Source organism: Rattus norvegicus, chromosome X, assembly GCF_036323735.1.
Source record: "Rattus norvegicus strain BN/NHsdMcwi chromosome X, GRCr8, whole genome shotgun sequence".
Taxonomy (NCBI): domain Eukaryota; kingdom Metazoa; phylum Chordata; class Mammalia; order Rodentia; family Muridae; genus Rattus; species Rattus norvegicus.
This window is the reverse complement of record NC_086039.1, coordinates 112,921,326-112,944,850: the sequence shown is the minus strand read 5'-3', so window position 1 is coordinate 112,944,850 and position 23,525 is coordinate 112,921,326. Positions and strand designations below refer to the sequence as shown.

General features: G+C 40.6%; 1 protein-coding gene across 4 annotated transcripts in view; it reads left to right on the top strand.

Moving 5' to 3' along the window:
- Trpc5 (transient receptor potential cation channel, subfamily C, member 5) overlaps positions 1–23,525 on the top strand; it is a 284,811-nt gene that overhangs the window by 82,788 nt on the left and 178,498 nt on the right. Inside the window, exons 2-3 of one of the 4 annotated variants that reach the window (XM_063279765.1) lie at positions 22,153–22,282; positions 22,489–22,582. The exons of the other annotated variants lie outside the window; for them this stretch is intronic. The gene's annotated coding sequence lies outside the window, so the exon portion shown is untranslated. The remainder of the gene's footprint in view (positions 1–22,152; positions 22,283–22,488; positions 22,583–23,525) is intronic. 4 annotated transcript variants of the gene reach the window in all.

Sequence of the window (23,525 nt, the reverse complement as noted above, 5' to 3'; positions counted from 1 at the left end):
TTCCTAAGAGGAAGAGATGCTTTCCTGGAGAAAGTTTTTCTTTTTTCTTTTTTTTTTCCCATCTTTATTAACTTGAGTATTTCTTATTTACATTTCGATTGTTATTCCCTTTCCCGGTTTCTGGGCCAACATCCCCCTAGCCCCTCCCCTTCTATATGGGCTTCCCCTTCCCATCCTCCCCCCATTGCTGTCCTCCCCCTAACAATCACATTCACTGGGGGTTCAGTCTTGGCAGGACCCAGGGCTTCCCCTTCCACTGGTGCTCTTACTAGGCTATTCATTGCTACCTATGGGGTTGGAGTCCAGGGTCAGTCCATGTATAGTCGAGAAAGGTTTTTCAAAAACAGCCCAATCCCAGCTGATGAGCCATTCTACCATGCACACAGAATCTAGCAAATCCTGTTTTTCTCCACAGCCTCTCAGACCTAACCTGGTCTTTCCCTTGTCACGTTGGGAAGAACTAAATGCTCTTCCCATAGAGAAGAGAGAACATGACAATCCAGCCTGCTCTCCCTTAAGGCAAGCTGGTAACTCTCTAGCTGGTCCTCTCACATACATGTATCTGTGGTGGTGCATTTATTTAACATTTATGTGACCATTACTAATATGGTTTGGTTGTGGTTTGTCACTCAACACCTAATGTGTTAGAACCTTGTGACATAGGAGAGGTGATGGAACCTTGAAGTGATTGAGCATAGTGCAAAGTAATTAAGTTGTTGGAGCCCTGCTCTTGAAAAGAATCCATGTAGTTCTCATATAAGTATTGTTATAAAAGAACAAGGCTTGTCTCAAACTCTACTTCCCCATCTTGTTATGTCATGTCCTCCTTCTCCACATGCTTCCAACATGATACTGTAGCACAGTGGGGACTCATCAAAGGGCATATACATGAAGCAGCCCAGTTTCAGACCTTCAACTTCCAAAATTGGGAGCTAAATAAACCTTTTGTCTTTATAAGTACCTAACTACAGTATTTCATTTCAGCAACAGAAGATGAACTCATGCACTTAACATGTTCCAGGCACTATTCTAGGTTATTTGTTATTCTCATGACAACGTTGAGATGGATATACAATTATCAAGCCCCAATCACAGATGAAGAAACTGATACAGAAAGGATGGACTAATGACCTAGCAGTATGACTCCAGAACCTATTCTCCAAATAACTAAAATTCCTTTGGCTTTTCCAAGACTGTAGTCCATTGACACCAGGGTTGTGTTTCGAGGCTTTAAAGGTTCCTGCTGAATCATGGCTTAAAAGGGCGACTCGGAGTAGCAGAAGTTGCTCTGTACATTGATGATTTCACATAATCATCTCCCAGGATAAGAAAGCCCCAAATTGAAATGTCACCCACACTCTTCTCTCTATCAAGGGCAAAGTTGTTAACTGGGAAGTTCCACAGAAAAGGGTAGGATGGTGTGGTTAATAACTTGAAGTGGTGTTTAATAGACAACAAAAACTATGACTCAAAAATACAGAGTCCAGCTTTGAAATCCCTCACCTTTTGTGGCTGAGTTAATGAGTTCACACTTCATTCCCTCTTCTGAAGCATCTGAGGTCTTCTTGAATTGGGAGTAAAATTTGGCAACAGTATTCCGATTAGCATCAGTCATAAATGTGTATTGTAGCGATGGCCCTGTAGAGTACCAAGTAATTAGGACTTGGGGCCTAAGCAGGCAAGTTGTAAAGAAGAAGAGGAGCAGAGTTTAGAAAATGCCCATAGTTGACAGAGTTGCCTGGACTACAAAGGCTTTAGGACAATCATCCTGAGCATCCCCAAGTAGCCATAAATTCCATGAAGGTATTAGATATCTAGAAGGCAAGCCCCCATAAAGAAAGTAAGACTAATACACTAAAGACAAGTGTGACTCCACCCTTCTCTGGCATCAGAAGTTATGACATAAGCTAGCACTAACACAAATATGACAGGTGAGAGTAAAGTCATGTTTTCAGTGGGAAAGTCTCCCAGACTAACAGATATCTTGGGAATGCACATGGTCTTGTCCAAACTCACTTTTGACTTGGCTGTAGCAAAATTACCACTACTCATTGAAACCTGACACTGGTACACTGACCTTCAGGCCACATAGAACAAGGCCATAGGCAAAGAATTTATGCTCTTTCATAGACTAAGGAAGCAAAAGCTATACACTACAAGATCCCAGAAAAACTTGAAACCCAGACTTCCAGCTGAAGATGTCCATACAGCCCACACGCTTTAACCAATAGATTTCAACTTCTCTCACTATTCTTGAGATTATGGTTACTCTCCCACTTATAAGCCATTTGACATGTCAGACACTATTATAGTGTTTAATAGACACCAAATCATTTAAAGCCAGGCATGGTACCACACACCTGTAATACCAGCACTCAGAGAGAGAGCTAAGGCATTGGGTTGTGAGATCAAGGACAACCTGGGCTACATTTCTAGTTTAAGCATAGCTTGAACTAATTGGTGAAACCCTGCCTCAAAAACACACAAAACAAAAACCAAGCAATTATTAGCTCAATTTAACAACAATAGCCTATTGAGTAATTATTACTATGCACAGCAAACAGATTTTGAGAAGTAAATGGTCAAATGCTGCATAGTTAATAATTGGTAAAGGGAAGACTTTCTATCTACAATCTGATTATCTCTGCTTCTAAAATACAAAATGTATAGCCAGAGCAATGGCAGTAAAAGCACTGCCACAAAACATAACAACCTGATTTTGATCCCTAGAACTCATATGGTGAAAGGAGAGAATTTACTCCTATGGGTTGTCCTCTGACCTCCACACACCTCATGGTACAAATAAAATAAATACGATGTTTAAACGTCCTTATTTGAAAGAATAATCCGTTCCGTGGAATGCCAGAGAGCCAGTAGTCTTGGAATCATATCACCCAAGATAGCTGCATTAGTTATTTTCTATTGCTTTGCTAAGACTCTATGACCAAAAGCGTCTTATAGCGAGTTCGTCTTGATGTGTGGTTCCAGAACAGTCCACAATATTGAGAAAAGCAAAACAGCAAATGGCCAAAGGTGGACACTGAGAGATCTCAACCACACACAGGACTCAGAAAGCTATTGCAGGAAGTAGAGCCAGGCCGAACCCTCAAACCCTACCCCCAGTGTCATACTTCCTCCAGTGAGGCTGCCAGCTCTAAAGTATCCAACTAGGAACCAAATGTTAACAAAAACATGAGCTTCTGGGGGACATTTGTCATCTAAACCACAATAGAACATCCCCATTTATGAACAATCCTAGGCCCCTCATCAGGAGACTAAATTACAGGTATATGTTTTGAAAAGTTTCACCATGGATGGAGTAGAGGGTCCATTTTTTCTAAAGTTCCCATTTGAAGTAGAAAAGGATACTTCATAAATACAAGATAAATATGGGATGTAGAGAGACTCTCTTTTTTTTCATAAGGTACAAGGACTAACAGTGAACTTTACTTTTTTGTTTTTTCAGATGAATAAAGTATAATAAAACATATGAATAAATATTAGGTTTCAAGGTTATAGGGAGACTCTCTTATGAAAGTCTTCTTTCTTTAAATCTCTTTACTGTGCAGATGGTTGGGCCATGGTTGGTAGACTTGGTGCATTCTAGTCCTTACATAAGAAGTTGCAATAATACTGTTTGTCAACAGATCTGCCAGGATGCATTGACGCTCCCCAATTTCCAAGTTCAATTTGTCCTTTCCTCAGAGTGACCTAAACAGAAAACAATGCTGTCTTCTTTAAACTTTTTAAACGACACCTTAGAGTGCCCTTGTGCCCTAAGGGGTAAATGAGGAAGAACAGGATCACAGAATTGCTGGGGATACCATACAAAAAGCTCATCTGCTATGCTACCCTATTCTCCCAAAAACTGAAATAAAAACATACACATTGCTAGACCTACAGGAAGAAAGAAATTCATGCTGCGCTCTCTAAATGAAGCCAATGTAGGAGTTTACCTTCTAGTCCAAAGAGAGCATGTCCACCTCTGGCACCTAGAGAACAATCTTTAAGTAAATCCTTCTCCTTGAACAGAAGAAATAAAACATAGCTTTATGGCCAAGCAAGAGATTAGATCAATTTCTGGGTAATCTCCAGTGTGAACTAACCACATTCACAGTCACTCAAATACCACATATGCAGGAAGAATCACATAAATGTTTCCAAAGCAAACTTGGCTTCTCAAACCAGTTCCTCTCCTAGTCATTCCATTTGATTGTGCAGTCCTGATCTCAGTGAAGTCACAAAGCATGGGAAGTGAAAGGCATAGGAACATTTACAACTTCCTGTTGATTCTAGTTCCTCATTTTCTTCCTAGCATCTCCCCACTGTCCCATCCCCAGAACTCATTCACCAGACTCCCACCTCCCAGCACTCTATGCCTTCTCCATTAGCTTTCTGTCTCTAGGACTGGCTGTGTGGGCATTTCCTCTGAATAACCTCATGGGGGCACTCACGCTTGACTTAAAGCTCTATACATTCACTTTGAAAGTCTCAATAGTTTTCATTTTGCACCTGGTCCTGTAAGTTGTGTAGCCAGTAGTGCCTGGCTGTCCCCATTTGGGCCCATCTTGTCATTACTTCTTTTTCTAATACTGAAAATAATATCTTTACATCTCTAATGTCTCTTCTATACCTCCAGAATAGAACTACAACCCCTCAGTCAGACCTTCAAGCCCCTCTGTTACCTGGCCTCTATGCAATCATCTATGTGTCCCACATAGCTTCTACCCATTCTACACTTATGGATCATTTTTGTCATAACTAATAACAGGAAAACCATGAATAGCTCACACTCTAGAGTTGGGCAGATATCTTTTAAAGTTCTTCTTTTATGCTTCCTGGCTATATAGCTTTTGATAAAAATCTTTGACCTTTCTGAACCTACTTTTTCACAACAGTAATAACAGTAGTATCCATCACCTAATGTTAAATGAGATGATCAGCACACACACACACACACACACACACACACACACACACACACACACACACACACACCTCTGAGTAAAGTGTCTGACCCCTGATAAACGCTCAGAGGATATTCGATGCTAATATTATTGCTTGTGGCTATCATTGTTACAGAGCTGACTCTTTCTAGAAGTCACTCATCTTTGTTCCAATCTAATTAGCCACAGTGCTGACTGGATTCACATAGCACACAGTGCCCTGGCCTGTCTTTTCATTTCCTTCTCCCGTACCCGACACACAACCTTCTCTGGTTGTAGATCATAATTTGTGGGAATTTTGGCTTTGTTCGCGTACCTCTTGTCTCCCTCCACTAGTGTGGGAGAAACCTAATGGGCCAGCAGAAGCTGCAGAGGCAGCCATGAAGAGGAGGCAGCATATGTGCCAATTAGGGCTTCTGAGGAGAGAAACTCTGGGAACTTGCTTTCAGGAGTAGAGATCCTTACATCCCTTGCAAGGGTATCCATTCTCCTGCTCGTAGGCTTCGGGGAACTTCACAGATTTCAGACGAGCATGGTCTAGACTCTGGGATGCCCTACCTCTATTGCACCAAAAATCAATTCTAATCTCACAGCGAAGTTTTATCCTGATCTGCTGGTGTCGTTCAAGGAGGAAGTGGTTCACAATGTATCAAGGAGGACTGCCCCAGTGTTTTTTGTATGAGTCCTTTGACACACCCCAGTGGCCGTGAGTAGAACTGCAGCCAGGAGTGTCATTTCCGGTGGGACTAGAGGATTCGTTCTCATCCTCAACTCATGCAGGAGTATAACTACCAACGTCATAGTAGGGTTAAGACGGCAGAAACTTATCTGATGAGGTGTTTAGAAGTAGAGCCTTTCAGAAGTGGGGATTAGATAAGTCCATCAGGGTGGAAGACTCTGAGGTTGAATACCAGTGGCTTTGAGGACTAAAGACTAGAACACATATGTACTCCCTGGCTCTCACCATGGGGGTACCCTGTACCAACACAGGAGTCTGCCAACAAGTTCAATGCTACATGAGGTCTCTAGACATTATGCCCTTAGATCCATGAGCCCAAATCAGGTTCTTTCTTATAAAGTGGTCTGCATCTCATAGAAGGGACTGATGTACTCACTGTCCCTTCCACACACTTACCAAGGTGTGTTACCTTTCTCGTAGAAAAGAAAGCTTCTACCCAGCTTGTAATGCAGAACCATCTCTGGAAATATGAAATGAATCATTGCCGAGGTGCCCTCAAAACTGATTCAGGCTGAATATATGGGTTTAGAAAAGGATCCCTGGAATTGGTAATATCAAGTCCCCCACATTTCTTTTTTTTAAACATTTTTAGTGAAAACAGAGTTACATCACTTTTCCCCTTTTCCCCCTCCAGCCCTTCCCAGGTCTCCCCACTCCAACCTGCCCCATGTCCCCCACTCTCAAATAGATAGCCTCTTTTTTCTTTGATTATTGTCGTTTCATGCATAAATACATGTGCAAAAATATGCACAGATAATAAATATAACCTGCTAAGTCCGTTTTTGTTGTTTGTGTGTACATGGTTTCAAGAGGGAAAAGAACCAATAGGTAAGATGAGAATAATGGCTTCTAAGCCAATATCCAGGTCTGCATGTCACCCGTCTTCCGTAAGTACCTCTATTATTGCAAAAGTTTAAGTTCATAAACCCCAGCAGCACTCTGGTCATTGTCATGTCTCCTTTATCCATGCACCAGACTCTGACCTCTATGCATCCTTAGCACACACATCCTTCTCATTGAAAGCCCTCACACTGTTTCCTCGACCTAGAATGGCTCCTCTTCTTCCTCCTCCTCCTCCCCCTCCTCCTCCTCCTCCTCCTCCTCTTCTTCCTTCTCCTCCTCCTCTTTGCTAACAGCAGGGGTTCTCAACTGTGAACAAGCAGGCGGCTGCTGGCATCCCCCAGAGAACTTGTTAAAACAAAGCAGGCTGGCTGTGCTCACTTCCACCCCAGATTTTCTGAATACAGTTAAGGTGGACCTGAGATTTGAGTTACTAACAAATCCCTAAGTGCTGCGGGCTCTTGCCGCTGGTCAAAACAGCACACGTAGAAAAGAAGTTGCCTGGGAGACTCTTACAAAGCCTGACCTGTCCAACCTCCCCCTTTCATGACAATGTCTGCCTTAACTTCCCGCCTCCTTTCCCTGGCTACAATAAGCTTCCCTTACTGTGCATCCCTATGGAGTTCGAAGTGTCCCTCTTGATTACGCTCACCGTATTTCTCCCTCCCCCTGGACTACAAAGCTATTGAAGCCATTTATGTTCTAGTTAGTTCTGCATTCCCTACAACTCCCAAAATGAAAAAGTCTCAGATAAATGAAGTCATTTCCCTAACACCTAGAGGAAGTGCAGACTTTGAATATGTGTCTCATAGAATAGCACCTTTTGTCATCTTCTTATTGATTGATAGTCACTTACTATCAGTCCTTATTATGTATATCAAGGCTAGGGGTGATGATGAGACCATATTAATATCATTTAATACATTCATTTTGTAGAAAAATATTGAAATGTTGAAGAATTTTTCAATTCTTCAAGCATGCAAATGCAGACCCCCACAACCTTTACACACAGAGCACTTTCATTTTTCAGTGGGGACCCCAGCAGTGCGCCTCACTGCAGTAGTTCACCGCTAGGAATGTAACTCAATAGGAGAAAATTCGCCTCGTGTGCACAAGGCCCTAGGTTCAATTCCCAGGACGATATGAGAAATCAAAGAAAGAGAGAGTGGAAAGAAGAAAGAGGGGGAGTCCAATTCCAGATCACACAGTGTGCTTATTGGTCACACTTCTCTAATCTTCCATATGATCACTTGTCTTGGGTGATTTTATTAACTGGGACCTTTGGGAGGATTCCGGGCCAGTCACTGGGGTGTATGTCTCTTAATTTGCTTTATTTGATCATCCCATGTTGTGAGATTCAAGTTACACCCTGAATGAAAAGAATGGGCAAGTCAAAAGGCTTAGCTTCAGCACTGCCCCATCATTCTGAGGAATCAAAAGTGGGCAGTGGCCTTTTCCCTCTCTGAGTTTCCAAAAAGCCTCTGCACTTGACAGGGATCTGGTTTTGGTCTGGTTTGTTCAGACAGTATCAGCCATTGAATATAGGGACAGACTCCCATGCCAAGGAGGTTCTCTACCACTGAGCCCTAGCCTGCTTTGTAATCTCCAACATATAAAGGGTTTCATTGTGACATCATCTTTTTATTCTTATTTTATTTTTGTATTAGCCTTGTCTTATTTTGTGAAATAGGCTTTCTCTTTGTATGCCAAGCTGGCCTCAAACTCGTGACTTTCCTGCCTTAGCTTACCAAGAACTAGTGTTATAGGCATACACTACTATATTTCTTTGGGAAAACTTAAAGAGAATAAGTTTGTCTTCAGCACCCTTTCATTCCCCTTCACTGTTGGCTCATTCTTACCCTCCTATTCTCAAGGACTCAGAATTTTAAAAATTCTTTTGTTGTTGTTGTTGTTGTTATTGTTATTTCGGAAGATGGCATTTGTCACAGTGTGCATGTGGAAGTCAGAGGACAACTTGTAGGAGTTAGTTCTTTCCTTCATTTTGTTGCTCTTCGGAATTAAACTCAGTTCATCAGGTTTAGGGGCAAGTGATTGTAACTGCTGAGCTATCCTGCCAGCCCTAAGGTGTGTGTACCTGTCTGTGTCTGAATGTGTCTGTGTGTGTGTGTGCATGCCTGTTTATATTGTGTGTGTACATGTACATACTGCTTGTGTGTGTACATGCTGCTTGTATGTGTGTGTGCATGCCTGATAATATTGTGTGTTCTTTAGTCATAAGGGAAATGCAAATCAAAACAACCCTGAGATTTCACCTCACACCAGTGAGAATGGCTAAGATCAAAAACTCAGGTGACAGCAAATGCTGGCGAGGATGCGGAGGAAGAGGAACACTCCTCCATTGTTGGTGGGGTTGCAGACTGGTACAACCATTCTGGAAATCAGTCTGGAGGTTCCTCAGAAAATTGGACATTGAACTGCCTGAGGATCCAGCTATACCTCTCTTGGGCATATACCCAAAAGATGCCCCAACATATAAAAAAGACACGTGCTCCACTATGTTCATTGCAGCCTTATTTATAATAGCCAGAAGCTGGAAAGAACCCAGATGCCCTTCAACAGAGGAATGGATACAGAAAATGTGGTACATCTACACAATGGAATATTACTCAGCTATCAAAAACAATGGCTTTATGAAATTCGTGGGCAAATGGTTGGAACTGGAAAATATCATCCTGAGTGAGCTAACCCAATCACAGAAAAACATACATGGTATGCACTCATTGATAAGTGGCTATTAGCCCAAATGCTTGAATTACCCTAGATGCCTAGAACAAATGAAACTCAAGACGGATGATCAAAATGTGAATGCTTCACTCCTTCTCTAAAAGGGGAACAAGAATACCCTTGGCAGGGAAGAGAGAGGCAAAGATTAAAACAGACACAGAAGGAACACCCATTCAGAGCCTGCCCCACATGTGGCCCATACATATACAGCCACCCAATTAGACAAGATGGATGAAGCAAAGAAGTGCAGACCGACAGGAGCCGGATGTAGATCGCTCCTGAGAGACACAGCCAGAATACAGCAAATACAGAGGCGAATGCCAGCAGCAAACCACTGAACTGAGAATAGGACCCCCGTTGAAGGAATCAGAGAAAGAACTGGAAGAGCTTGAAGGGGCTCGAGACCCCATATGTACAACAATGCCAAGCAACCAGAGCTTCCAGGGACTAAGCCACTACCTAAAGACTATACATGGACTGACCCTGGACTCTGACCTCATAGGTAGCAATGAATATCCTAGTAAGAGCACCAGTGGAAGGGGAAGCCCTGGGTCCTGCTAAGACTGAACCCCCAGTGAACTAGACTGTTGGGGGGAGGGCGGCAATGGGGGGAGGGTTGGGAGGGGAACACCCATAAGAAAGGGGAGGGAGGAGGGGGATGTTTGCCCGGAAACCGGGAAAGGGAATAACACTCGAAATGTATATAAGAAATACTCAAGTTAATAAAATAAAAAATTTTAAAAAATTAAAAAAAATAAAGTTCTGTCAAAGTCATGGCTGTCAGGGCATTGCCTGGAGTTATGAGTTTCAAATGCAGCATTAAAATTCTTAATGGACTTGGAAAAAAAATATTGTGTGTGTGTGCATGCTGCTTGTGTGTGTGTGTGTGCATGCTGCTTGTGTGTGTGTGTGTACATGCTGCTTGTGTGTGTGTGCATGCTGCTTGTGTGTGTGTGTGTACATGCTGCTTGTATGTGTGTTTGTGCATGCTGCTTGTGTGTGTGTTTACATGCTGCTTGTATGTGTGTGTGTGCATGCCTGTTTATATTGTGTGTGTACATGCTGCTTGTGTGTGTGTGTGCATGCCTGTTTATATTGTGTGTGTACATGCTGCTTGTATGTGTGTGTGTGTGTGTGAGAGAGAGAGAGAGAGAGAGAGAGAGAGAGAGAGAGAGAGAGAGAGAGAGAGAATTTCTCCTTATTTTCTTGAAACTGGCTTGGCAGGTACATCAAGCCTCCATGTCCTACTGTCTCTGCCCATGCCTCCATGTTGGGTTACAGGTGCTCATGCTGACACGCTTGGCTTTCTTGATGTGAGTGCTTGCATCTGAACTGAGGCCCTAATGCTTGCACAGCAAGTACTCTTACCCACTGAGTTCCTCACCCAGGATTTTCATACTGATTGTGTTGGCTGTTCCAAGTGTTCCATAACAAATGTTCCTATACTCCAGCCAGGCTTGGCTGTTCTCCTCGCAAGTCCTCCAAACCCTGCCCTTATTAAGGTGGTATAACAATTACAAGTAGCCCATAATTGTTAAGAGCACGGATTCTAGGGTCAAATAAGTCTGGCAGATACACTATCGATCTGCTCCATAACAGTAGGAATACACTAAGCTCTACTGCTACATTCATTCGCTCATCGGTCATGTGATGATACTTTAAATGCCATTAGCTATGATGATGCCTCAAAAAGTAACTCATATGGGGTTGGAGAGATGGCTCAGCGGTTAAGAGCACTGACTGCTCTTCCAGAGGTCCTGAGTTTGATTCCCAGCAATCACATGGTGTCTCACAACCATCTGCAGTGGGATCTGATGCCCTCTTCTGGTGTGTCTGAAGACAGCTACAGTACGGTCATATACATAAAATAAATAATTAAAAAAGTAACTGATAGAAAGCACATACCACCCAACTGGCTCACACACAGTACTAAATAAATAGCTGCCTTTATAAAGATGTTAAAACTTACTATTAATATTTGCTGAGTGAGAGCTTGTCCAATTACCTCTGCACTCCTGTTCCCTCCTGTGGAACTGGCATTTTGTGTCGCTGTTTTATAAGGATAGCACTATGCAGCTCAGGCTGGCTTAGAACTCACAGTTCTTCTGCCACTTCTCTAGTACTGAGATGACAGGTCCGAGTCACTGCCTGACATTAGGAATGGTCTCTGAGGAAGCTTTGTTTTTGTTTTTGTTTTTTTTCACTGTAGCCAGAATAACCTTTTCAGAATCTGAAAAGATTTTTATTTTATTTTCTTTCTCCTTTACTGAAACTATTTCTTACTGAATCCTCTGGCTTCTAAGACAAAACTACAAATTATTTGTCTCTGTCACTTTTTACCCAACAGCTATTAGTTCAGAGTACTTGGAAATTTAAGAATATTTTGGTTGTCATAAATACCGAAAGGGCATTTAGTGTGTAAAGGCCTTCAACTTTGCCTATGCAAAATAGCACTCTCTAGCTACAAATAGAATTGTCATACTCCAAAGCCAGTGCTGTCCCATTGAGAAACACCCTTGTCAAACTACAACCAAATCTCCCATTAGTCCTTTGTCCTCTGCACTACAACTGCCCTGGCCTAGTTTCTACTCCTCCACAGCACCTTGGACCTGCTATTCTATCTTAGACTACAATTCTTACTGATAATTCCTTTAAATCTTAATGGGTCCCATAAATCTCAAAGCTTGGCTTAAGCAGTATTTCTTTGTGGAGGCCTTCATTAATCCCCTAGTTGTAATAGTAAATCTTGATTAACCATCAATTAGCCATCTATTTTGTAGGGATTCAGGCTTACCATAAAACATGTCCCCGGGAGTGTCTATGAGGGGTTATCTAAATTAGGTTAATTAATTATTGATTTGGGATGATCCACCTGAAATGTGAGTGGTGCCATTGGAAAGTCTGAGACTCTGACCTGAATAAAAAGGAGAATATAAGCCAAATACAAGCAACTATCACTATCCTGACTATCAATTCAATGTGAACAGGAACCCCAGGTTCCTACCACAATGACTTCCTACCATGGTGGACTACACTCTTGAAATGTGAGCCAAAATAAACTCCTTCTCTTCTAAGTTGCCTCTGTTAAGTACTTGAGCAAAGTAATGTAGAAAGGAACTAATGATCTACTATTACTGTGTATGCTTTCTTCAAGCTGAGTGCCTTTCCTTCACTGTATTTTTATCTCAGTTCAAAATTCCATGTTCATTTATGCAATCATTTAACTAATGCCAGTTTCACCCAGGAGATCACAGCACGAAAGAAAGCAGGGACCACACCTGTGTCTTCTCCACTGTATATGAAGCACCACGCCCTGCCCTTGTCTGCCAGTGGGCCCTTTGGCCTTTGGAGAAAGGAGTGCCAATGTGTGCGGTGAGCGCTCAGTCTTACAATGTGGCAACGGAGAGTGAGCAACTGTCAACTTGATTTGTTTTAGAAGATCTCATCGAACTCACTGAGGTGAAATTGGGGACTAAACAGGGTAAAAGGATTCTTCCCTTTAATTATTTTGTTCGCACTCAAGCATATTAGAATGCAGGGGTTGGTCACAATGCATGTTTCCAACTTCTCCCTGATTCCAAAACGGTACACAGAGACACCCTGATTGATTACCTACTCGCAATCTGAATTATAAGAAAAACAAATGAATTGTTTAAAGCACATTGTCTCTTCTTTATTTTAATGTTCCTGTCATGCCAGAAGTCTACCTTTTGGAAAATTGATAAATACACTGTCAAGAGTCTGAAAGCCTTCTAACATGATACTGCATATGGTGGACCTAATCGAATTTCAGCTCTCATGAGTTCTGCATCAAAATTCCAGTCAACAGGCTGCTTGAGCTTAAAGTGATTTGGAGTTGAGTTGCCTTTTGAATGCCACAATCTAGGTGATCTGAAAGAATGAGGGACAGAAATATTACAAGATGTGGATACTGAGAGGGAAGCTGCTGAGACTCACAGAAGCACACTTCATTGGAGCTAATAGTGCCAGGGAGGCAAGAATATGATGCCACAGAGCACAGAAGATCCTATCTTGATGGCCAAGATGGTTCTTATGGTGAAAGGCTGTGTTTGTGTGATGGTATCACTACTGAGATGCCTATTCGTCTTATAGTTTTATTGCTGTGAAGAGACACCGTGACCAAGGCAACTCTTATTAACAACAACATTTAACTGGGGCTGGCTTCCAGGTTCAGAGGCTCAGTCCATTATCATTAAGGTGAGAACATGGCAGCATATAGGCAGGAATGGTACAGGAGGAGCTGACACTTTTACATCTTCATCTGAAGGCCACTAGGAAAAGGCTGGCTTCTAGGTGGCTAGGACGAGGGTCTTAAAGCCCATGCCTGCAATGACCCACCTTCTCCAACAAGGCCACCTCTTCTAATACTGCCACATACTGAGCCAACCATATATAAACCATCACACTATTTGAGGACATATTTTACACCTCTGAAATATAGCTTCAGCTGAATTTAGGAAAAGGAAACCCCCAGTTGCTTTATTCTCTCTCCTCCTAGACATCAGTTATGGGTGACTGACTACCTTGCTCCTTCTCCCTGTGTTTTTTGTTAAGATTTGAGCTAGTAGCAAGCAGATTAGAGCCTCTGCCTTACCCATTTTACTGGAGAACTTTAGCACTGCTCATAGACTCAAGTTCTATGCTTGGTTCCTGGACAACCCATGCTTCACAAAAACAAAGAACTTTTGCCCCAACTAAATCTCATTGGTACTCATGTGGTTCTGTGGATTTAACACAAATTGGCAAACTCAAGGCTTCCCACTTTTTAACTCCTTCCCTTTCAGAATATAGATTATTATCGCCGAGCAAATATCTGTGAAATACATTTTATTTGGAACTATACATTCACAAAATTAAATACTCCAAAGCTCCAACAATGTTACCAGTAACTTTTAGTTCCTGTTACTTAAATTGTGTGTGTGTGTGTGTGTGCATGCATATATGTGTGCATGTGTTTATGTATGACAATAACAATAAAAATGAGGCCATAAATTTGAAAAGGAATGAAATGGGGTAAGAGAGGAGTTGGATGGAGGAAAGGGTAAAAGATATATAATTATATTTTAATTAGAAATAATTCCCCCTATAATATCTTTGGTATCTCAGATTTTGCAGCCAAAATTATTACAAAAAATATCTTTTTCTCCCTCTTGTGTAATCAAGGTGAATTCTAGTGAACCTTGGAATGGCATTATGTTAGAGTAAATGTTGTTTCTTAGAATAAGAAGATAGTAATAAGGCTTTTGTTTGTTTTGTTTGTTTATTTTGTTGTTTGTTTGCTTGTGTTCTTTTCTTTTTGGTTTTGGTTTTAATGACAACATGCTAGCATGTACATTAGTATCACTGAGCGGCAGCCAAAGCCCTTCTGGGTGCTTTGTTTGTTTTCTCTTCAGCAAACATTAGGTTATCATATTAACTAATGGGTTTCCCTTACTCTTTTTCTATTTTGATCCTTCTGCCTCATTTTGTTTTATTTTCACACTCTCCTTGGCCCCATCCCCCAACAGCCCACTGACTGCTGCCCTTATCGGCTTCCCTGTTACATGTAAACTCTTGTGTTATGCTCCTCCCATAAGGTCTCTTTCTTCACTTTCATTATTTTGTGGCAAAAGGATTAGTTTCTTGCTTCTTCTAGGGTATAGCTTGCCTCCTTGTGTTGGGCTTTACCATTTATTATCCTTTGTAGTGCTGGATTTGTAGAAAGATATTGTGTAAATTTGGTTTTGTCATGGAATATCTTGGTTTCTCCATCTATGTTAATTGAGAGTTTTGCAGGATACAGTAACCTGGGCTGGCATTTGTGTTCTCTTAGGGTCTGTATGACATCAGTCCAGGATCTTCTGGCCTTCATAGTTTCTGGCGAGAAGTCTGGTGTGATTCTGATAGGTCTGCCTTTATATGTTACTTGACCTTTTTCCCTTACTGCTTTTAATATTCTTTCTTTATTTTGTACGTTTGGTGTTTTGACTATTATGTGACGGGAGGTGTTTCTTTTCTGGTCCAATCTATTTGGAGTTCTGTAGGCTTCTTGTATGCTTATGGTTATCTCTTTCTTTAGGTTAGGGAAGTTTTCTTCTATGATTTTGTTGAAGATATTTACTGGTCCTTTGAGCTGGGAGTCTTCACTCTCTTCTATACCTATTATCCTTAGGTTTGATCTTCTCATTGAGTCCTGGATTTCCTGTATGTTTTGGACCAGTAGCTTTTTCTGCTTTACATTATCTTTGACAGTTGAGTCAATGATTTCTATGGAATCTTCTGCTCCCGAGATTCTCTCTTCCATCTCTTGTATTCTGTTGGTGAAGCTCATATCTACAGCTCCTTGTCTCTTCCTTTGGTTTTCTATATCCAGGGTTGTTTCCATGTGTTCTTTCTTTATTGTTTCTATTTCAATTTTCAATTCCTTCACCTGTTTGATTGCGTTTTCCTGTAATTCTTTCAGGGATTTTTGTGTTTCCCCTCTAAGAGCTTCTACTTGTTTACTAGTGTTTTCTGCATTTCTCTAAGTGAGTTCTTTATGTCTTTCTTTTTTTTTTTTTCGGAGCTGGGAACCGAACCCAGGGCCTTGTGCTTGCTAGGCAAGCGCTCTACCACTGACCTAAATCCCCAACCCCCTCTTTATGTCTTTCTTAAAGTCCTCTGTCATCATGATCAAATGTGATTTTAAATCTAGATCTTGCTTTTCTGGTGCGTTTGGACATTCAGTGTTTGCTTTGGTGGGAGAATTGGCCTCTGATGATGCCATGTAGTTTTGCTTTCTGATGCTTGGGTTCCTGCGCTTGCCTCTCACCATCAGATTATCTCTAGTGTTACTTTGTTCTGCTATTTCTGACAGTGGCTAGATGTCCTATAAGCCTGTGTGGCAGGAGTGCTGTAGACCTGTTTTCCTGTTTTCTTTCAGCCAGTTATGGGAACAGAATGTTCTGCTTTCAGGCATGTAGTCATTCCTGTCCACTAGCTTTCAACTGTTCCTGTGGGCGTGTGTCCTGAGTCCACCAGGCAGGTGACTTGGAGTGGAAAAGTTGGTCTTACCTCTGGTCTCATGCCTGAAGTCACCCCTTGGGGCTGGGTTTCAGCTCTCTGTGAGGGCAGCAACCAGAAGGGCCTGCCCCTCCTTTTCCTCCAAATCAATATTTTTAAAAAATAGTGAAATTAAGATAATACAGAGATAATTTGTTTCTTGATGGCAATACAATTTGAGAAATAAAAACCCAAGAAATTAAATTTGTTAGAGAACAAACTACCCTGCCCAGGACTTGCCTTTTTAACATACGGTAATTTCCACAGCAGATCACCTCTTAGGGTCCACTTTCATCCTTTGGTCCTCATATGATGGAGGATTTCACAGAAGATTGCCAGAGTGATTTTACTGTCAAAGCTTCTAGAGTTGGTTGTTGGTGTGTCAGGCCTAGTAAACCTCTTCCCTTTTGTCACACACTTCACTATCTTTGTTGATGAAAAGCTGTCTTGAGTGTGGTATGATAACACACACACAAAAAAATGAAGGACCATTTAGAGAGTACTTACCGGGATAAATCTATATCCAGCCTGCCAATTATTGTTCAGAATCAAGTACTTTTCAACTGTTTCTCTGGTTGCTCCTCAGTATCTGAGGAAGATTTGTTCTAGGACCCAGAAACCAACTATCAAGGACGCTCGAGTCTTCTTTATAACACTATACAATATTTGTATCAAGCACATGCATATCTTTCTAAATTCCTTCAATCGTTCGTAGATTATTTATAATCCCCCATAAAATGCAAGTACCATATTAACAGTTGTTATACCGCATGCTTGAAAGCAGTGGTTCTCAACCTGTGAGTTGCAATCCCCTGGAAATTTTAAAGACCCTTTCACAGGGGGCACATATCAGACATCCTGCCTATCAGATATTTGCAATACAATTCACAATAGTAGCAAAATTACAGTTAGGAAGTTGCAATGAAATAATGTTAATGTTGGGGGTCACCACAGCATGAGGAACTGTATTCAAGGGTCACTGCATTAGGAGGGTTGGAGCCAATGATGGAGAAAATAACAAGAGTAAAGTCTGCACAAGTTTAGTCTAGACGCATTTTTCCCTCAAGTATATTGCTCTACAAGAAGAAATGTCCATAAGCTCCAATGCATTTGAACTTGGGATCAGCTGATTTAAGGAACCTATACAAAAGAACCCTTATTGCCAATTATTTCAGAGAATAGATTTGTACTGGCTGCCCTCAACATAAACTCTCCTCACTTGCTGAAGATGCCCAAACCCATAAATGTTCAGCCATTTTACACGTGATGATATTCTCAATGCTACAGTATTGTTCCTTGTTTCTGTGCATGTGTTGTTCTGTATAGCTTCTTGTGGTTCTATATACTTTCCACCAAGACAAAAATTAAATTCTAATAGTTCCAAGCAAAATAGTGCCTGCCATTTCTCTCAAGCTTTATTTGTGCTACATGTGCTATTTCATTTAGTTCTGAATATTTGAGTTATGTTTTCTCATTACTTTCCTTATCTTCAGATGGTACTCAAGGAATTGGGGTTGTTTGTTTGTTTGTTTGCTTGTTTGCTTGTTTGCTGTTTTTTTTCCTAAAGGAACCCCGAAAGGCACTCAGCTAAGAAATAGCAGGACCACATGTCTTTCCAGTTTTCTTAACCACTGTACTGGCTAGTTTTGTGTGTCAACTTGACACAAGCTGGAGTTATCAGGAAAAAGGAGCCTCAGTTGTGGAAATGCCATCATGAGGTCCACCTGTTAGGCATTTTCTCAACTAGTGATCAAGAGGGAAGGACCCAGCCCATCATGGGTGGTGCCATCCCTGGGCTGGTAGTCGTGAGTTTTATAAGAGAGCAAGCCAGTAAGAAACATCCCTCCAGGGCTGGAGAGATGGCTCAGCGGTTAAGAGCACTGACTGCTCTTCCAGAGGTCCTGAGTTCAAATCCCAGCAACCACATGGTGGCTCACAACCATCTGTAATGGGATCCGATGCCCTCTTCTGGTGTGTCTGAAGAAAGCTACAGTGTACTCGTCATATATAAAATGAATAAATAAAATCTTAAAAAAAAAAAGAAAAGAAACATCCCTCCATGGCCCCTACATCAGCTTCTCCTTCCTGACCTGCTTGAGTTCCAGTCCTGACTTTCTTTGGTGATGAACAGCAACATGGAAGTAAGCTGAATAAACCCTTTCCTCCCCAACTTGCTTCTTGGTCATGATATTTTTTGCAGGAATAGAAGCCCTGACTAAGACAACCACCAACAGTTTGTCTTAGTGCAAAAACACAATTAAAAATCATTTATCTGCAAATTCTCTCTGAAAGAGCTATTAAAGTTATAATTGAAGTATAATAAGCTTTGCATATTGGAAGTATGTGACTCAGTAGTTGTGACATTTATGCACCAATGGTGCCATCATCACAATCAAGATAAAGATGGATGAAAATATTGATTGCTTGCCCAAGTTCCTATGTCAAAGCTGGATACTTTCTGTTTATTTTACTTTGGGCTTTAAAAGACAGGGTCTCTCTCACTGTCTAGTCCTCAGTGGCTTGTAATTTACCATGTATACAAGACTGTCATAATTCACAACATAGACCAGACTGGGAAACTTATGAAAATCTTATGCCTCTGCCTCCTAAGTGTTAGAATTCCTGGTGGGCACTCCTATGCCCAACACAAAGTATTTTCTTAGTGCACAAAGCAGAAATGTATAAGATTCCCAACTGAACATACCAGCACTACCCTTAATATACTCATTCAATTGATTAATATCACAGATTGCCAACATGTAAATTGAGGTTTTTCAATGCTAAACTTTCCTAACTAAGAACAGCAAGCAGAATGATGATAAATTCTGAGTTAGAAAATCGGTCCATGGAGTCACTAGGCTGATTGATTTCTTCTTATTTTTAGAAATAAAATATGTGGATTATTTGTCAGAGAAAATGAAACCTTAGTGTTCCTTTTGGGCTCTTGTATATGAGAAAAATGGGCTGGGTATTTATAAGCTTTTAAAAAATCTTTATATTGCCTTGAAAAGACAATTTCTGTCTATGACAAAGGCGACAGTGAAACTCATTTAAAAGAAAAAGGCAAAGGGAGGAAGAGGGAGATTGGAGTAGGGGAGAAAGGAAAAAACCTACACACCTGTTTATTTGATGGATGTACCTAGTAGTGATAGATTGCCAAAATGTTCTTAGAAAATTATGCGCAGGGGCCCTGAAGGGTTTTTCTTTATCAAATTGATTTATCAATCACCTTAGCTCAAGTACAGCCTGCGCCGCCCACATTGCTGTAACATTTTCACTCTAAATGGAGAGGAGACCTGAGGTTGAAGAAGGATTACATGAACATCTGGACCATGACAAACCACTGCCCTGGGCCACTTTACCTACCCATTTGATTTACAATCTTCCTCCTGCAATCTGAAAAGAAGATTAATATCATTTAAAGCAGCATAACATTAGGACGAAAAGATCTAGTTGTGTATACTAACGAGGACAATGCAGCCTTTTTAAAGAGGTGCTAGATCAGGCTCACAGCAGAAGGGAGAGGGTTTCAAATGCTATGTGGCCACCAGGGACAGAGATACGAATGAGGGTAACAACTGCAATGAGTATTGATGGGAAAAGTCATCTCCAGTATGAGAAGTCTCTAATGGTCCTGCATTGCTGGCCTAAAAGAGATAAACACCCCTCCCACCAAGAAAACGGAAAAGACAGACAACTGGTAGGAGTGAGACCATGGTTGCCAATTAGATTTTCCGTCTTTCTACCACATCCAATGGCAGTCAGATGTCTAGGTCTTTTAATTTGAGACAAATCCTTGTCTACCCATCAGATATAAAGTAATTATGCTTAGGACATCTTTTATGAGCAACAAGGGTTAGCACAAAAGAAAAATTAAGCAGGGGGAAATTCTGCAGAGAAAACAATCACGTTTTCTTTTCCTGTGAAAACAGAAATATATTCCACAATGGGTATGACTGGGACGACCTCCCTGTGTAAATTATATGGTTGTCAAATTCCTCCAATCCCCAATTTCTCCACTAAAAGCAGGCCATAACTCATGCAGTAGTCTAGGAAACAAAAAGAAATCATTTAAGAGAAGAATATTTACTTGTTTTCCATTGATTATATAAAAATTGGATCCTGAAATTTCCAATGCAAATACATAGAAAGATACTGTGAAGCTCGGTACAAAGAGACTCTACATTCTGATGAGTCTTTAATGGTAAGAAAGACCTGTTGACTCTAAGTGAGAATGACCTCTCTCTCCTTGTTTAAAATTAAACTTATGTGTCCTAAAAAGCAATTCTATAATGGCCTCCCTCCCCTGTGGCTAATTGTTATACGGGAGGAGAGTTCTGAATCGCTTTGGTATCTACACACAAAATTGTCATGCTTCTCAACTAGTAACTAGAGTCAGATATACAGGGAACATATGTGACATTGTACATTAAAGGTATAGGCTAAAATGGAAGACTGGAGAAATCCATTTATGTCAGTTTGCTATGAGAGATTCTGCATTTAATGTTGTACCTTGTGGAGCTTGAAAAGTTTCTAAAAGTGTGGCTGGTCGGTAAGGTAAAACAAGAACTAAAAGACTCCTAGTGAATTAATTAGAAGTCTTACTTTAATGTAGAGGAAGAGATTCAAAAGTGTAGTGAGAATGGAATTTGACTTATCATTTAAGACCATCTCAATATTCATAAAATGTCTAGAAAACATGATTCTCCATGGCTGTGTAAGTTGATTATTGGTGTCACCGACAAGTTCTATGATTGATTTTCACTGTAGGACAAACCTTAGAATACGAGTTATAGTCCCATACTTGTGAAATGTAAGTAAGATGAACGTAGTTGAGTTCCAAAGCATGAGTGTGGTTAATAATTGATTTACAATCTTCTTCCTGCAACCTGAAAAGAAGATTGATATCATTTAAAGCACTATAACATTAGGATGAAAAGATCTAGTTGTGTATACTAATGAGGACAATGAAGCCTTTTTAAAGAAGTGCTAAATACAGGATCACAGAAGAAGGGAGAGGGTTTCAAATGCTATGTAGCCACCAGGGACAGAGATATGAATAAGGGTAACAACTGCAATGAATATTGATGAGAAAAGTCATTTCCAGTATGAGAAGTCTCTAATGGCACTATCTTGCTGGCCTAAAAGAGATAGACACCCCTCCCACCGAAAAGAGGGAAAAGAACAACAAAGCCAAAACAGCAATCCATATGGAGAGACCGACCTCTACAAATCTATGGCATCAGCTAGCAGATTAGAGAAAGAAAGCCTGAAAGGGACCTAATCAATTGCTTAATCTGCATAACTGAAAAGGACCCATGTTGAATGAGCAATAAAGTCCAACCAGAATCATGAAACCAGAGTCAATGAACTCCTTGACTTCTGTCATTTGACAGGCCCAGAACACCTCAAATGAAGAAGAGGGTCTCATGATACAAAATCTCAGTCTACTAGAAAATTCTATTCTGTATCTATATCTTCCTGCCAACTTTCCCAAAAAGGATCCACAATTTTCTTTCAGTAGAATTGTGCACTGTGCCATAGGAAAATATACCAACACGGGTTCTAAAGTGACATTGTGGCCCACTGATCAGAGTAGTAGCTTATGGAGATCAGGTATCAATAGTGCTTTAGCTCTGGATTTTTTTCACAGTAGATATAATATGACAGACAGTGTTGCCCACTGTGCAGAATAGTAGCTTGTGGAGGTCAGGTCTTAATAGTCCTTTAACTTTGGACTGCTTCACAGTAAACATAATATTTCTATTTCGCTAACTTGTACGTTTGAGATATGAAAGTTCAAACAGTTGCCATTAAAACCATTTCTCCCTTTATCCACAGTAAAGCAAAAGCCACATCCTATTCCTTGGAGAACCGCAGAGATTAATGCCATCCTCAAAGACTTGAAGATATAGGAGTAGTGATTCCTACCACACCAGCATTCGTGTCATCCTCTTGGCATATGTAGAAGGTAGTTTGATCATGGAGAATAATGGCAGATTACTGTAAATTGTACAAGGTATTGACTCCAATTCCAGCTGCTGTATTAGATGTTGTTTCATTACACAAACAGATTAACATGAATCCCCTGTTTAGTCACTTTCTCTGATGCAGTGATAAATAATTTGACAAACACAACTTGGGTGATAAAAGGTTGATTTTGTCTCCCTTTTCAAGGGCATAGTCCATGATAGCGAGGAAGTCAAAGGAGCAGAGTCTTGAAGCATTGGGTCACATTGTATCCACAACCAGGAAGCAGAGAACTATTAAGGTATATTGCTGCTTAACTCCCTTTCTCCATTTCTGCAGTCCAAAATCCCAGCCTGTAATCTCTTCCCCACAATGAGCCACATCAAATGTAATGAAGATCACTTTCCCAAAGACATACATGGATGCGCTTCTCCCAGTCAAGTCCAGATTCTGTCAAGTTGAAATAAACCATTACATCATTGCCACTAGGATGTAACTGATTAGTGAGTGGATATTCTCCACCTATGTGGATAAAATATCACCAGAGACCTTATCATCCTGTTTGTTCTGTTTTTCTGGACAAATATTGGGTGGTATACACCTCTATTACACATTTGTTGTTTTATTTTTAAATAACAAATGTATATGACTATTTATTGTGAATTTTCTGTATAGCTTGGAAGGTTTCACTTAAGCTAATAAATTTAATTTAATTTAGATAATGTTTAATTTATGGTTTATAGTACACATTCAAACTCATCCCATTCTGCCTTAGATGAAATTGTATGCCTTCCATATGTACATAAATATAATGTGTATATTTAATTTAATATGAAGACAAGATAAATAAAAATACAATGCTCACATTTTTTTCATATTCCAAGATTCGTAATATCAATGGCAAATGTTTTATATTTATGTATCTCAAGTTTTTGCTAAAATATCCCAAAGAGACTTAAATAGGCAAACTAATTTTCTTTCTATATATTGCATCTGTTACTTGTCCTGTTGCTATAGAAAAAATAGTCTAACAAAAGCAATTTGGAGGGAATGGTTTATTGGGACTCACGTTTCAAGGATACAGCCCAATCATGGTAGGGAATCATGGCAGCGGGAGCTTACTGCAACTTATTTCATTTCATCCAGCCCAGAGCCAGAGAAATGATTGCTAGTTCTCAGCTTTCATTCTCCTATTTCAGTCCAGGACCTCAGCTCATATTCATGGTGTGTCATCCCAAGTCAGT